The sequence below is a fragment of the Lissotriton vulgaris genome, chromosome 2_2 (genome assembly GCF_964263255.1).
Source record: "Lissotriton vulgaris chromosome 2_2, aLisVul1.2, whole genome shotgun sequence".
NCBI lineage: Eukaryota > Metazoa > Chordata > Amphibia > Caudata > Salamandridae > Lissotriton > Lissotriton vulgaris.
Window position 1 is genome coordinate 47058343 of NC_141688.1, and position 15992 is coordinate 47074334.

Below are 15992 nucleotides of genomic sequence, written 5' to 3' on the forward strand. Positions count from 1 at the left end.
AACGCCATGCCCAAGGCAAACATCTGATAGGTTTCTTTAGACCTAAGGCAAACAAAAATTTTGGGAATAACTGCACCCAAAGGAAAACAAAATTATGCAAATTGCCATTCCCATGGCAAACATCTGATAGGTTTCTTTAGACCTAAGGCAAACAGATTTTGGGAAACTAAACCCAAGGAAAACAAAATATGGATTACTAAAACCCACAACAAACCAAATTTAGGAAAACCTTAAAACCCATGACACACACGTACAAATGTATAAGGGACACTCCACCAGAGTCAAAGAAACACCACACACACTTACCACTCCAGAAAACAAGAGACAAAAACTACAAATGACCAGCAAAAATAAGAATGTCTCATGCTCCGGTGAGCTGTCTCAAGTAAGGAATGTTGTAAATACGGGAAGATTTGCGACGTCTTCCGTAAAACAACATAATTCCGACAAAACACACCTCATGGTTACAAACAAACCAACCACAGTAACATGCCCCCAATACAATGTTGTGAAAATGCAGATGTAAAACACAAAGTAATATTAACACAACAAACTAAAACAATAAACGTGTTCACCGTAGTCTAGGTAGATGAGCGATACCTCACCCGAAAGTCCAGTCCATGTGAAGATGAGCGATACCTCACCCGAAAGTCCAGTCCATAATCATACATCCATAGTCCAGGTGGTGCAGGTTAAATCCAGTATATGTAAAGAATAGCGTCACAGGCAGCACCACTAACTTGAGATGACCCCACATAAAGTTTTTGGCAGGGGCTCGCTTTGGCCCACAAGGTGAAACCCCACGAAATCCAGAGTTCATGCAAGCAGGTAAATCAAAAAGAAAAGTGACTAGATTGAACTCGAGAAGCAAAATGAAAAACAAAAACATCGCGATCTTCAAACTCCAATGCTAAACGTTGTGGTTCTCAGCACAACAAAGGGATTCTTCCCAAAGAGCCAAGATGGCCACCACAGCGTCGTTCAGCGTTGCTTTCTGAAGGAAATAGGACATGCTTAGGCGCTGAACACGACGCTGACGCTGACGGGGTAGCCCTTCTCAACACAAACATCACAAGGGTCAAAAGAGACTATCACCAACACCACGAAGAGTTCCATGATGTCATCATTCTAGGCAAGCAGGCGAAGAGGAAAGAGCTCCAAGGACCAACCGTCACTGGAGAGTCAACAAAGAGAAATGACCCGCTGTTGCCAGCATATGCGCAGAAGTCAAGCGGTGAGTAAATGCAGAGAAATGTCCTTCATGCGCGCAGAGAGTCTATTTTTAAAATAAATGTCTCGAGCTGCAGTTCGCGCTACATGTTGTACACACTGTGTTTTTTCAGAGTCATTGCGCTCCTGAGCTCAAACACTTCAAATGGTAAGCGCTACACATCGAAATATACCAACTTCATTGCGCTGCTCTTAAACATAGCGCTGCGTGTTAACACTGTGAGTCACCTAGGACAGAAAGAAACGCTGGCTAAATCTCAAAAGTTAAAAGTCTCTGCTCACACAGCGCTGCAAACTGTACACTTGAAATAATTCAACCTCATTGCGCAGCGTGTTTAACACTGTGAAAAGTTCCAGGCACATAACGTGACAGCTCATATTTGTAATTTTTGCAAGACAGTCAACATCTGCTTTCAGCACAAGATGTGATTCCTTCAGGCCACCGATCACACATGGGAACACTCATCCCAGTTCATGAATAACTCTAATTTGGGGAACACTCACCCAAGTTCAACAAGCACTGGCACATCCACGTTGGGGCCGACCGGTCTTTGGTCACTGGTGGGGCATGTGGACAGCCAGTTTGCTTTTTCTTCATGCGCTTCTTCTTTTTCTAATGCTTCTTCAGTTTCAGCAGTTTCAACTTCTTTTTGCTTGTGCTTCTTCAGTTCCATATGTACAAGCCCATTCAATGTAGATCACGTAGGTTCTTCAACTCGTCGCCAGTATTGTAATGATGAAAGATGCGCAGTCAGGGTGTTGTAGTTACATCAAGTATATTTATTCTTAAGTTACAGGAAGATGTTCAGTTCCAATTAATGCCCCACCAGGAGCTGCCTCCTGGCTGCTCAGCCATCCAGATCAACTGACACTCCACTCATACAAACACACTCCAACATTCTACATGACCTCATCACAAGCTGAGCAGGTAGGCAGAGAACTATTGAAAGGAGAGTGCAGCAGGTAAAAGGAATACTACAACACATTTCTTCTAAGGCATGCTGGTGAAGGCCTGTGAGAATTGTAGATACCCGAAATTCTGTACGGAATCACCAAAGTCAAATAAACTAATGTTGGTGCAGGGAATTTTGCTTAAGAGGCTTTATTTATAAAATAATAGGTGCCGGTGCTCAAAGCACTGCTCAAACACCCTCGGCTGGCGCTGTAAAATGTCCGAGGGTGAATAGCAAGGGTGCACAGCCGCAAATCCAATTCTTGCCTCTTTAGTTCACTGCCAGTCACTCTCTGCCACGCTATCTCACTCTTAAAGGTGTCTGCTTCCTCCCTTGGTGACGGATTTTCTGTGTTTCTTTTCCTCGGCCTTTCGTTTTATTTGTTTTTCCCTCTGTTGGCCTTAAGGAAGTGTCTAATGTGCCAAAATAAGTGCTGGTCCCTAAAAATAAGTGCTGGTGGTCCCCACCGACAACCACAGGCTAAAATTAGGCAGTGTCATCATTGTTTTGTAGGCTCTTACCAGCTCACCTATGCCTCTGGTTTGGGGTGGTAAGGCCTTCGGAGTGCTCTGTTTGGCCCCAAGTTCTTCCATGGGACAGCTATACATGGTAGGTTATCAACAAGGGTCTGGACAGACTAAGACACCACGGTCTAGACAACAGACAAACACCAGGCAGGTCCACATTGATCTTGTTGGGGTGATGTTTCGCTCAAGCTAATCAGGTGGAGGCTGGATTAATTGACCTTTTTTCATTGTTTTTCAGCGTAAGGGATATTGCTGGGCATATCATAGTCCACTGGTATGCACCAAGGATGTCATGGTTGCCACTAGGCAAGCACACATGAAGGGAAGCTGCTATGCCATAAGAGCTTCACTGTGTCCACTGTGTCCATTTCAGCAACAGTACCATACTTGTGTATCTGCATCACTAAATACAGCCAACAGTCATTGTATTTTGTGGTAGTTGTTGGCAGCAGTTTTATTACTCATTACATACGTCATATTTGTACAACTCCCCCGTACACCTTCTTGGGGCCGGGGTCATAAATCATTATTGTTAGAACTGGGATTTCTGGTTGGCTAAGGCTTGTGCCAAAGCCAGGCAGAAACCACCACTCTAGTCAGGGCAAGGGAGTTACATGCCAAGATAACTCCTGCTCACCCCCTTTGTAGCTTGGCACGAGCAGTCAGGCTTTTCCCGGAGGCAATGTGTAAAGCATTTGCGCACCCAAACACAGCAACAACGTCCCAGGCACACCACAAAAGGAACTCCACACAAGGTTATATAAAAATAGCCTTTGTATTTTCGAAACACATCAGATAGTAATCACAGAATATACATTGAGCACAACGGCACGGCCAATATTCACAAGGGAATATTTACACAGGTCAGGGCCACGTGGGCCACTGTCAGGATCAACACTTAGCAGAAATTGGTACAAGTAAAGATAGATTATACAACCAGTGGCCACTAGTAATCACTGTACTCCATCTCAACCTGTAACGTAACTTACATTATTCACAGTCAGCTCAGGCGCGAATTACATCCTGCGCCAACCTTCCCAGCATAAACATATTATGCAATCTCTCACTAGTCTAAACACATTAGACCCTACCTCCTAAGTATAACTCACATTTAGGGGTGCAAATCACACAGTGAAGTACAATCTCACTAGCACAAACCTAAATAGGTAAAACAACCTCATAGGCCTAAACCATATCTAGAGGTATCAAACAGGGTGCGTAACACATACTAAACGCATTACATTTCCTAGCACCACATTTGGAGCACATCAATCACATTAGGGCCTTGAGCCCTTTCCATATACCAGCCCCCTGGCCAACTGGCCATCTCAAGAAGGGGCTCAAATGCCCTGTGTCCAGAATGTGAGGGCGCACTGCTAAGCAGCGAAGGTCAGGATTGCGCCACTGCACAATAGCCTAAACGTTGCAGTTGCCGACTATTTGCTGGGCAGCTGAGAACATTGACATTAGCCTAAACGCTGCAGCTGGCACTAAGTGCTGCACAGATGTGGAGGCCAAGGTAGGGGCAAAGGAGTGCATCCCACTCCTGAGTCCAAAAACACATGTCCCCTAAAAAGAAATACCTAAACGGTGCAGCTGCCCACTACTTGCATGGCAGCTGTAAATGTAGACATGCGGCATGGCCCCTCACTTGTCCTTGGAAACAAATTGTGCCACACGTTGGAGCCCTCTAGGCTCTAGAACAAATACTGCGCACATTGGCCCCCTCTAGGAATAAAACTGCTCCCCAACATTGGAGCCCTTCAGGCTTGGGAAATCAAATGTGCCCCCTAGGGAACTGCGGGGGCAAGGTCACGGGCCCATTTAATACATAAAACCCCCTTTGGAGCCTCCAGGGCTCTCCAGATAATTAATGCCCCCATCGGTGGAGCCATCTGGCTCTAAAAGTAACTCGGGCCTTGTGGGAGACACGTAAGCTCGGTAATGGAAACCTGCCCTCTGTGGGAACGCCCCACTACCATCCGGGACCGCTCGAATGAAAAAACTGTCCCGGTGCCTCCAAGGCACCATGATGCCCACCCGGTGCTTCCCCCCAGCCCTTTAACACTCACCGAGCTGATCTCTCTGGCGGGTGCTCCTCCGGGTGGTGGCACTTCCACAATGCGGCAGGGGGGCAAGCACCGGCAATGTGCCTTGCGTCCCCCTCCGTAGGACACAGGCGGCATTTGCGGGACTCTCTCACCTCAAGAAAGCCCCGCCGTCTCTCCGTGCCCGTCTTCACCTGGTCCCCCTTCTCGGGACCGGGACTTCGCAGATGAAGCCTGCAAGGCTCCAGGCTAACTCGGGCGGCGAGCGGGACTTCCTGTCTGCGAGCGGAGGTCCCACCCGACTCCAGGCATCGGAATGCCTGACTTCCACCCTGTCCGCAACTCGGGCCACCTGCGGTGACTTCGACAGCGGAAAATGAGATGTGGGCACCCTCGAGATTCAAAATAAATGTAGAGGAGGGGTGGGCACCCGCGTTGACTTCCAATAAGCGAGGTGGGCACCCAAAGTAATTATAGAATTAAAACGGAGATGCAGTGTGGGCACCTGCGCATGAAGTACAAATAAATCCGCGGGGTGGGCACCCGCTCGATCACTGCATCCCGGGGGAGTCCCCAAGGTTGGAGCCCCTCTCAAGGGCCAGCAGCGTCGTGCTGCGCAGCCCACGCCCCTCCTTGGTTGGGAAGTAACAGATAGCGCTTCCAGGAGCTAGAGGAAGTCACAGTCCTGGGGCCAAGGCAAAGGAGGAGCAAAAAGGTCTCAAAAAGGTCCTGGACAGAAGGGAGGCAATGGAGGGCCCAGGGGCCAGCACACAGGGCGCTTCAGCAAGGAGACAGCCTCCATGACGGTCCTTCCTGGGCCCCAACAGCAACAAGCCCCCCTCTGTCAGGATCCAAAGCAGGGGGCCACTAAGAAGTCCTCCAGGCATCCATGGGAAGGGCAGGGCCCAGGGGCCAGCACACAGTGCCCTACAGCAGGGAAGCAGCCCCCATTGCGGTCCCTCCTGGGCCCCACCAGCAGCATGCCCCTGGTAGATTCAAGTAGCAGAACACAAACATTTTTCATGGGGTCACATACCCTTTTTATCCACAGAAATCCTTTGTCTACAAAGGTGCAGGTAAGGGGCGAACCAGATGCAACTGGTTCTGGAGCACTTTGTTTTGCTCAACCCCTCTGCCGATTAACAGGGTGGGTCAGGGACATCAGACACACCACAGGGGGTGGAGCCAGCATTGTGGAGGGAAGGCTCAGCCCTATTCAGGTCCCAGGCGCACTTCTCCCTCCCATCAACATGCAGTTCTCTCCATTCACCACCGGGCCAGACCCATCTTCACAGCAGCCAGCTCCAGCCAATCACAAGCTAGACAGCCAATTCACATTCTCTGCACAGACATGCAAACTTCTAGAAGTGGCACTTCCACACTAGACACTATAAATCCGCGCACATCATCACGCAGCATTTATTCTCACGAGATTGCACATACCAAACTCGGCCCTGCACTCCCCACACATCAGGAACTATCATGGACACACATATCCCCATGCATTCCTATGGGAGGGCAGGCCACTCTCACCACACATACACAGAGAGCGTATGCACTTTACACTGGACCACAGTGAAACAGTTTTGAGCAGACTGGACTATTGTAATGCCCTCTTGCTTGAATCTCCCAAGTTTCTGTTGGACAGACTTCTTAGAATTCAGTATTCTGCAGCTAAACTTGCTCTGGGCTTGCCAAGACGGTCTTCATCCGCTAGGGCCTTGGCAGATTGCATAGGCTTCCGGTGGGGCAGAGAATTCTGTTCAAGTCCCTCTGTCAGCCAGAAACCTTTGTTCTGCTCAGTAAGATTAGTTAGGGTAGCCAGGTTCAGGAAAGTCAGAGCCGGTGGTAGAACCTTTACGGTTGCTGCAGCCAGGCTCTGGAACGGGCTGCCTTTGGAATTAAGACCGATCAGTGACCTCTTGCCTTTCAGAAGAAGGCTAAAAACCCTGTTGTTTCCGAAAGTCTAGCAACGGTACTGTTTGTATTAGCAGCCCCCTACTGTTTGCCTCTTGCCATGTACTCCAAGTTTCTCAGTGCCAGGATGCCGTCACATGATAGAGAGCTTTACAAGTGGAATAAATAAATAAATAAAAGTGCGCAGAGGCCTAAAATCACCAACACCAGGTTACAGAAACAGGCTAGGAACATACAAAAACGTTCGGGGTGAACCTGCCAAAAGGGCCAAGTCCAACACCACCCCCTTCCAGCCAAAATGCTGGGTAGACCAATCACTCCCTTGATGGGCTTCTCTGCTTTGGGCGATAGAACACGGGCGCGTGCCTGCACGGCAGGGACACCCTCCGGTTCTACGCCTTTCTGAACCCACATGGCTTTCTCCAAACAAGAACTCTCTGGCCCAACTAGGATACCCCACTGGTACTCTCTATTTGTCCACGGCCAGGACCAGGCCCTAGGCCATCCAGATGTCACAGGTCCTGGCCAATCCACAGAGTGGGGAGCAGTAACCTCTGGCACACAATAGCCTTTCTCCACTCTCCTTCTTAGTGTAGTTCCAAACTACCACTGATCCTTCAACCTAGGGTCAGCACCCTCAGGTTGACAAGAGGTCACTGGCAAGAATGCCCCACCGTACCACTACTTCTGGGGTTCCGCACCTTCCCAGGGAAGCACCCCTGGAACACAACTCTCTCACTAGTTCAGGACCTCTCTCCATCACTGGTCTACCACCTGGGATCCACATTCACCAGATGCACCGGGGTCAGAGGCAAGGACTCCCTCCCTCTGTACCCCCTTCCAGAGTTCTGCACCCTCCCGCTGTAGAGCAGGGTCCCTCTCCTTTAATATGGGCCGCACCTGCTCTCAGGGTAGTACTACCATAGTCAGCCAGGGACCCTAAGGATTCCGGCAAGGCCTGCAGCACCCCTTCTGGGAAACACAGGTTCCCTCTCCTTTCAGATGGGTCCTTCTTATGTTCAGAGGGGTACCCCTAGAAGGCAACCCTGCAAGGACATTGATTACAGATGCCCTGCCTTCCAGGTCAGGCTACAACCCGAACCCGGCCTTCCCCTCCTTGGGGAATGCCCAGCGAACCAGGACTTCACGGGGAGCATGCATGCCCCCCTTGAGGGTGACACATCACCAATGTGTTGTGTGACAGTCTGCCTGGCTCTCAGAACAGAAGTGGCTCAACATGGTAACTCACAGATGGCTCAGCCCTTCTGGCTGTCCCCTGACCCACTGGCTTTTCCACTGGGGTTGGTTGTCCCCCTCTCACCCCTCAACCAGGACTTCTGCACCCTCCACTTAGGAGCAGAACTGCCCAACACCAGGACCGCCGGAGTTCTGGTTACAGAAACTCCCCGTCCTCTAGACACAGGAAGATCCTCCTCAAATGACCTGTAAGTGCAGCCTAGCCCCCGACCTGGCACTCCCTTAGTGAATCCTCCAGGCCCTAAGACAGGGTTTCGGACACATGGAGACACGCAGTCCCTCCCACTCCTTCTCCTCAGAGAAAGGACGTGGGCCCCTACAACCCTTATTCTTTAGAGAGGGTGGGAGGATTCCGCCCTTGGTGGTTGTGTGCACACGTATACTTGGACCTATTGGTCTTTTCTCCAGCCAATCACAAGCCAGACAGTCAATTCACATTCACTGCATGGACATACCAACTTCCAGTAGGGGCACTTAATTACTAGACACAATAAATCCGCGCACATCATTGCGCAGCATTTAATCTCACGAGTTCGCACATACCAAACTCGACCCTGCACTCCCCACACATCAGGAACTACCATGGACACACATATCCCCATGCATTCCTATGGGAGGGCTGGCCACTCTCATCACACATACACAGAGAGCGCACGCACTTTACACTGGGCCACAGTGAAAAAGTGCGCAGAGGCCAAAAATCACCAACACCAGGTTACAGAAACAAGCTAGGAACATGCAAAAAGTTTTGGGGTGAACCTGCCAAAAGGGCCAAGTCCAACAATTATCATACATTATCACAAATTGGGTATCACTCAGTGTTATTTGGACATCATAAATCAGTGGTCATAAATCATTGGGTATCGTGAACCATTCTGCCGCAACCGGCCATTATTTTGTTGTCATAAATCGCTCTGCCTGATCATCAAAAAATCAGCAGCCATAAATCATGGTCATACATCATCGGGATGTCATAGGTCTGTCATAATTTGGTTGTCATAAGTCATTCGGCATGAGCATCATAAATCATCAGCCATAAATCATCAGCTGGCCATAAATCACTGATTTGTCTTTTGCTCATTTGTATCTCCTAGGGTCGTAAATCATCAAAACAGCGCCAACCAGATCCATTCCTTTGTGGGCTCTTGCAGCCGTTATGGCGCCTGCCCTTGACGCCCCCTTTGGATGCAGCCTTTACTAGGAACGTTTGTGTACTTCAGCCCGACACCTGATTCGAAAAGGAGAGTTGTGGAGCTGCGTTCTCTATCATTTAAGTGAGTATACCATTGTGTTGTATTCATTCACAAAATCAACCCCATTAAATGGCCTGAGATCCTATTGTTTTTCATAATTCCTCACTACCTGCATTGTACACTGGCCATCTAATGCACAACATCTCTTCAGACATGGTTGTTTCGTATTGTAACTTCAGATTGTCTTCATTCCAAAATAAAATATTGTAGGGATTGAAATAATATATGTTTGAGTTTGGCAGTTTATTCCTAGACATGTAATCTTTCAATGGTTTACTTCATAGTGTACAATAATATATTTAGGTTATTTCTCACCATTGTTTAAATGACTGAGCTCTTAAAATAACATGCCAAATATTTTAATAGTATTCCCAGTCATTCAATTTCCAACTTACTTTCCTTTTCTCGCCTAAGTGCACTCCACATCCAATGCTCAATACACTCTCAAGATTAATTACTCAGGTAAAAAAAGGAGAAAGCGAGAAAACGACCATCAGGAAAGATGGACAGTGCAAGCCTTGTAACTAACTAAGTTAGCTTCATGCAGTTAGTAATGGAATTACGTCAGATAAATTGTATAGGTTCCCATTGAGTAAGAACCAATAAAAAAAATCTGTGTTCACGCTGTACTTGGTGTTGGCCTCCTACTCACGGATAATACAATGCACATTCATCCTCACAGCTTTCACTATTTCGCACAAGGAAGTACTCACCTCCCCTGCATCAGATCCAGTGCAGGTGCTGACTGAGAATCATCGTGAAACCAATTATCTGTGACAAACATAACTTTCGAACAATAAGGTAATAGAAAATAATATATTTAAACAAAGTGGAGTGACTCTGGTATCTGAAACAAAAAGATGCTTACGCAAAGCAAGCGGAAATGCATCAGTTACCTTCCAAGATGAAGTCGGGCGACTAGGCCCACTCTTGTCAATGTTAAGCTGTACATATTCTAACTATAGCTAATAGTCACATAGTTCACTTATTTCACTAAATCTAAGTGTATATTGATGTGTAAACATATATAAGTAATGGTTATGCGCGTTACAGGTTAATATTTAATTATGCACATACATTTGATGGTAACACTGCATCACAAAGGCGTGACATCTAAATTATAGTGATGAAATATATATAAAAAAACTGTAACTGTGAATCTCATATGATGTGCATTAAAGTCAACAAATTTCCAGTCCAGACACATTAGAAATATCTAACTTCAAAATGTCTAACCCAATCTGTGTCAATGTTGGCTAAAGAATGGTTTTGTAATATGAGTCTACAAATCAATGTGTGGATTTCTGTGAACATAGAAGAAGCAGATAATACTTGGAACAAAGAAGGGTAGCCTGGCAGTGTTCTATTTTGTAAGTAATGCACCTTAGAAATGCACTGGCACTATTGCTATTTGAAGACTGTAAATACAGGGGTAAGGCGCACAGCGTAAATGGTTACTTGCAAAGTTAATTTATGATTATTTTGAATTTGAGTTGATTTTGAAGATTTTTAGGGTGCTCCAACTAGTGGCGTAACCGTCCCAGTACGCCAAAGAATTGTGGCTGGTTGAGTGCGTTACAGGGTATGTAAACGCATCCTTGTGTTTGGGCACACCATTGGGTTCGTCATAAATACGACAGACTCCTGTGTTTCAGAAATGAGTTACTTTTTTAATTCATGTTTTTCAAAAGTTCATTTGGTTACATTTTATGACTTCATCTTATCCATATTGATGCATATGGTGAAATGGTTTCAACACTGTTAAGCTTCACATAAAACAAATGCTCCACTTATTTAGAATTGGACTAACCCAAAAAGAAAAACATGCATATATGCTTGAATGTTACAAAGGAACACATTCAATAAACAACCCATGGTTACACATGCTAGTGTGGTGGGGTGACGGTGAGTGAACAGGGTGACCTTATGGCCCAAAGGGTGGGACGTGGTGGGATGAGGCGGAAAGGGGGTGCGTTGCGAAGGCAATCGCAGGCAAGTATCGGGGACACTTACGAGCGGGTTATTGTTCAGTTCGGTGAAGACCTGTGAAAAAGACGTGGGAGAAGACTGTTAGCGCTGTTTGTTTCGAGCCGGTTTGGCGAAACATAGGGCTAATGTTCGTCGGGGGCCCGACTTGTGAGTTGAATGGATGCTTGCAGAGCATCGGGTTGGAAGCTGCGAAGCGGCAGGTTTCTGGAGCGGAGTTTCCGCGGAGTTTAGGAGGGAAACTCCGCGGGCGAAGTTAAACAGGGTCAGGTGGAGGGTCACGTGGTTCGGGAGTAAACACGGTGAGGGGACTGGGGTGGAATGGCAGCAGCCATGTTGGAATGGGGTTGATGTGTACCAGATGTAAACATTAAAAGGTTGACATCATACATATGTGAATGTAATATAAAACAGTAGATCATAACACTCAAGAAAATGCTACCAAGGGTCAATGTGAGGAAGAAGTACCAAACATGGTACTATAGGAACGCGCTTAGTTCAATTCGGTCATTGAGACCGTACGGCTTCATCGCTTGAAGTCTGTAGATCCAGGCGGTTTCCCGTTGAAGGAGAACTTTATTGTTATCTTTACCCTCATTCTTGCGGACAATCTCAAGTACCATGTACTTGAGTTGGGCCACGTTGTGGTTTGAATCGTTGAAGTGGAGTGCTACATTGGATTTCTGGTTTTTTGTCCGGATGTTTGACTTATGTTCGTTGAGACGAACTTTGATTTTTCGAGTTGTTTTGCCCACATAGATCATTCCACATGGGCATTTCAGAAGGTAAATGAAGTTAGAGGAGTCACAAGTGGCTTCTACGTTAAGTTTGATCTTGAAGCCTCTCATGGGGTGGTTTATGCTGTTTCCAGGGATGACGTAATTACAACTGTTGCAGTTGTGGCATGGACGTGTTCTAGTATGTGACATTTGTTTGGGTGGTGGTTTGGATAACAGTTCTTTTAGGTTTTCCGTCCTTGTGTATGCAAACAGTGGAGGTTCTTTGAAAAGATCTCCAAAGTCTGGTTCGGATGAAAGAATGCGCCAGTGTTTCAAAATGATACTTTTAAAGGTTTTTCTAGCTGTAGAGTATCTGGATACTAGTACTGTTCTGTTGTTGTCTTTTTTAGTAATGGATCCTTTGAGGGCTTCTTCACGAGTGATGTTTGAGACTTTATTGATGGTTTCGTTAAGGCTTTCTTGTTGGTACCCTCTGCTTTGAAATCTTTTGCCCATTTCGTTCATTCGGCTGATGCATATGTCTGGATTTGATACAATTCTTTTAACTCTCAGCAGTTGGCTGTAGGGGAGGTGCCTTTTCAACGAGTCCTGGTGAAAGCTAGTGTGATGGAGGATATTATTTCGATCGGTTGCTTTGCGAAACAAGTCTGTTTCTAGACCCTTTTCTGAGATTTTGATCTTAACGTCAAGAAATGTAATTTCTTTGTCACTTGTGTTCCATGATAGTACAATTCGGTTATCCTTACTGTTGAGAAGATTCAGGGCGTTTTCAAGGGTATGTTGCGTGTTCTTCCAAATGAAAAAGAGGTCGTCAATGTAGCGGACGTACAATAAGATATTGTCAGTCCAGTTCTTGTCAGTGTAAATATATTTTGATTCAAATTCGCCCATGTAGAGGTTCGCATACGTCGGTGACACCCTGGACTACAAGCTAGGGGAAGTGTACACCTGGGCCGACATATATGCCCAGCGTCGCCGAAATAAACCGTACAACCAGAACACCGACACATCATCTTCAGGCAGCGAAAGTTCAAATCGCCCACCAAGGAGAACACACCCGGAATCCACCAAACCAGGAGAACCACGAGACACCAGACAAAAATCAACACCGACTGACATACCGTCCACCTCTGAGCCTTTTTTAGAGGTAGGACCGGACGACACAAACGACCCCGTCGGGGTAAAAGAGCAGGAAAAGGATCAAGAAGAAAATCAATCATCAAACAAAAAGAAAGCGAAAACGAGGAGGAATCGTTAGGTATCAATATATCAGATGTTCACCTCAATCCAAACGAAACCAGACTCCTTCAGAAAGGCACATCGTTCATCCCCACAAGCAACACCAACTTACTGGAGCTGGAAGTCAGCACTTTTAAGTTAACCCGCAAATTACGATTAAGGCATTTCTTTGAAACATCATACAACCAACAACGGACAACAAAACCGATCAACTGCTGGGCCTGCGTCCATCAAGCTCGTACATGCCTCCATGTAGCCACAAAAGTATAGACACCTTTGAAGCCCTAGTAAGACAAGACATTTCCAAATTGAACCTCAACAAGAAAACCAGACAGAACATCACAAGGAAAGACAAAGACACCTTAAAGAAGATCGCCGGTAACAGCACGATCAAATGTCTTAAAGCTGACAAGGGGGGTGCCCTGGTCATCCTCAACACCAGCATGTATGAAAATAAAGTGCACGAACACATCTCTGACCTTGAAACCTACATGCCCCTTGAAGGAAACCCCACCAATGAATACAAAACGGAGCTCCAAACCATAGTAAACAAAGCACATGAAGATGGCATTATCGATGATCGCACCAAAAAATTCCTGATAACAGAACATCCGAGAAGCCCAACGATAACCATGTTACCCAAGATTCACAAAAATCTCAATGAAACCCCATTCCGACCCATCGTGTCTACGAGAGGGTCCCTTCACGAACCGATCAGAAAATTCCTTGATTGTTACCAACAACCTTCGGTCATTAAACTCCAAAGCTACATCAAAGATACCACCGAATTCCTAACAAAACTTTCTGAAATCACCATCACTAATCATGAACAGTTGATCCTTTGCACGGCAGATGTCAAGAGCCTATACACCTCCATCCCCCATGGCGGTGGTATAGAGGCCATTGAAAATACCTTATTGAACAGCGATATCACCGAATCCCTCCAAACGTTCCTCATGGAACTCATGGTTTACACACTCTACCATAGCTATTTCGTATACAACAACCAATGGCACCTACAGATGTCAATGGGCAATTGCGCAGCACCGACGTATGCGAACCTCTACATGGGCGAATTTGAATCAAAATATATTTACACTGACAAGAACTGGACTGTCAATATCTTATTGTACGTCCGCTACATTGACGACCTCTTTTTCATTTGGAAGAACACGCAACATACCCTTGAAAACGCCCTGAATCTTCTCAACACTAAGGATGACCGAATTGTACTATCATGGAACACAAGTGACAAAGAAATTACATTTCTTGACGTTAAGATCAAAATCTCAGAAAAGGGTCTAGAAACAGACTTGTTTCGCAAAGCAACCGATCGAAATAATACCCTCCATCACACTAGCTTTCACCAGGACTCGTTGAAAAGGCACCTCCCCTACAGCCAACTGCTGAGAGTTAAAAGAATTGTATCAAATCCAGACATATGCATCAGCCGAATGAACAAAATGGGCAAACGATTTCAAAGCAGAGGGTACCCACAAGAAAGCCTTAACGAAACCATCAATAAAGTCTCAAACATCACTCGTGAAGAAGCCCTCAAAGGATCCATTACTAAAAAAGACAACAACAGAACAGTACTAGTATCCAGATACTCTACAGCTAGCAAAACCTTTAAGAGTATCATTTTGAAGTACTGGCGCATTCTTTCATCCGAACCAGACTTTGGAGATCTTTTCAAAGAACCTCCACTGTTTGCATACACAAGGACGGAAAACCTAAAAGAACTGTTATCCAAACCACCACCCAAACAAATGTCACATACTGGAACACGTCCATGCCACAACTGCAACAGTTGTAATAACGTCATCCCTGGAAACAGCATAAACCACCCCATGAGAGGCTTCAAGATCAAACTTAACGTAGACGCCACTTGTGACTCCTCTAACCTCATTTACCTTCTGAAATGCCCATGTGGAATGATCTATGTGGGCAAAACAACTCGAAAAATCAAAGTTCGTCTCAACGAACATAAGTCAAACATCCGGACAAAAAACCAGAAATCCAATGTAGGACTCCACTTCAACGATTCAAACCACAACGTGGCCCAACTCAAGTACATGGTACTTGAGATTGTCCGCAAGAATGAGGGTAAAGATAACAATAAAGTTCTCCTTCAACGGGAAACCGCCTGGATCCACAGACTTCAAGCGATGAAGCCGTACGGTCTCAATGACCGAATTGAACTAAGCGCGTTCCTATAGTACCATGTTTGGTACTTCTTCCTCACATTGACCCTTGGTAGCATTTTCTTGGGTGTTATGATCTACTGTTTTAATATTACATTCGCATATGTATGATGTCAACCTTTTAATGTTTACATCTGGTACACATCAACCCCATTCCAACATGGCTGCTGCCATTCCACCCCAGTCCCCTCACCGTGTTTACTCCCGAACCACGTGACCCTCCACCTGACCCTGTTTAACTTCGCCCGCGGAGTTTCCCTCCTAAACTCCGCGGAAACTCCGCTCCAGAAACCTGCCGCTTCGCAGCTTCCAACCCGATGCTCTGCAAGCATCCATTCAACTCACAAGTAAGTCGGGGCCCCAACGAACATTAGCCCTATGTTTCGCCAAACCGACTCGAAACAAACAGCGCTAACAGTCTTCTCCCACGTCTTTTTCACAGGTCTTCACCGAACTGAACAATCACCCGCACGTAAGTGTCCCCGATACTTGCCTGCGATTGCCTTCCCAACGCACACCCTTTCCGCCTCATCCCACCACGTCCCACCCTTTGGGCCATAAGGTCACCCTGTTCACTCACCGTCACCCCACCACACTAGCATGTGTAACCATGGGTTGTTTATTGGATGTGTTCCTTT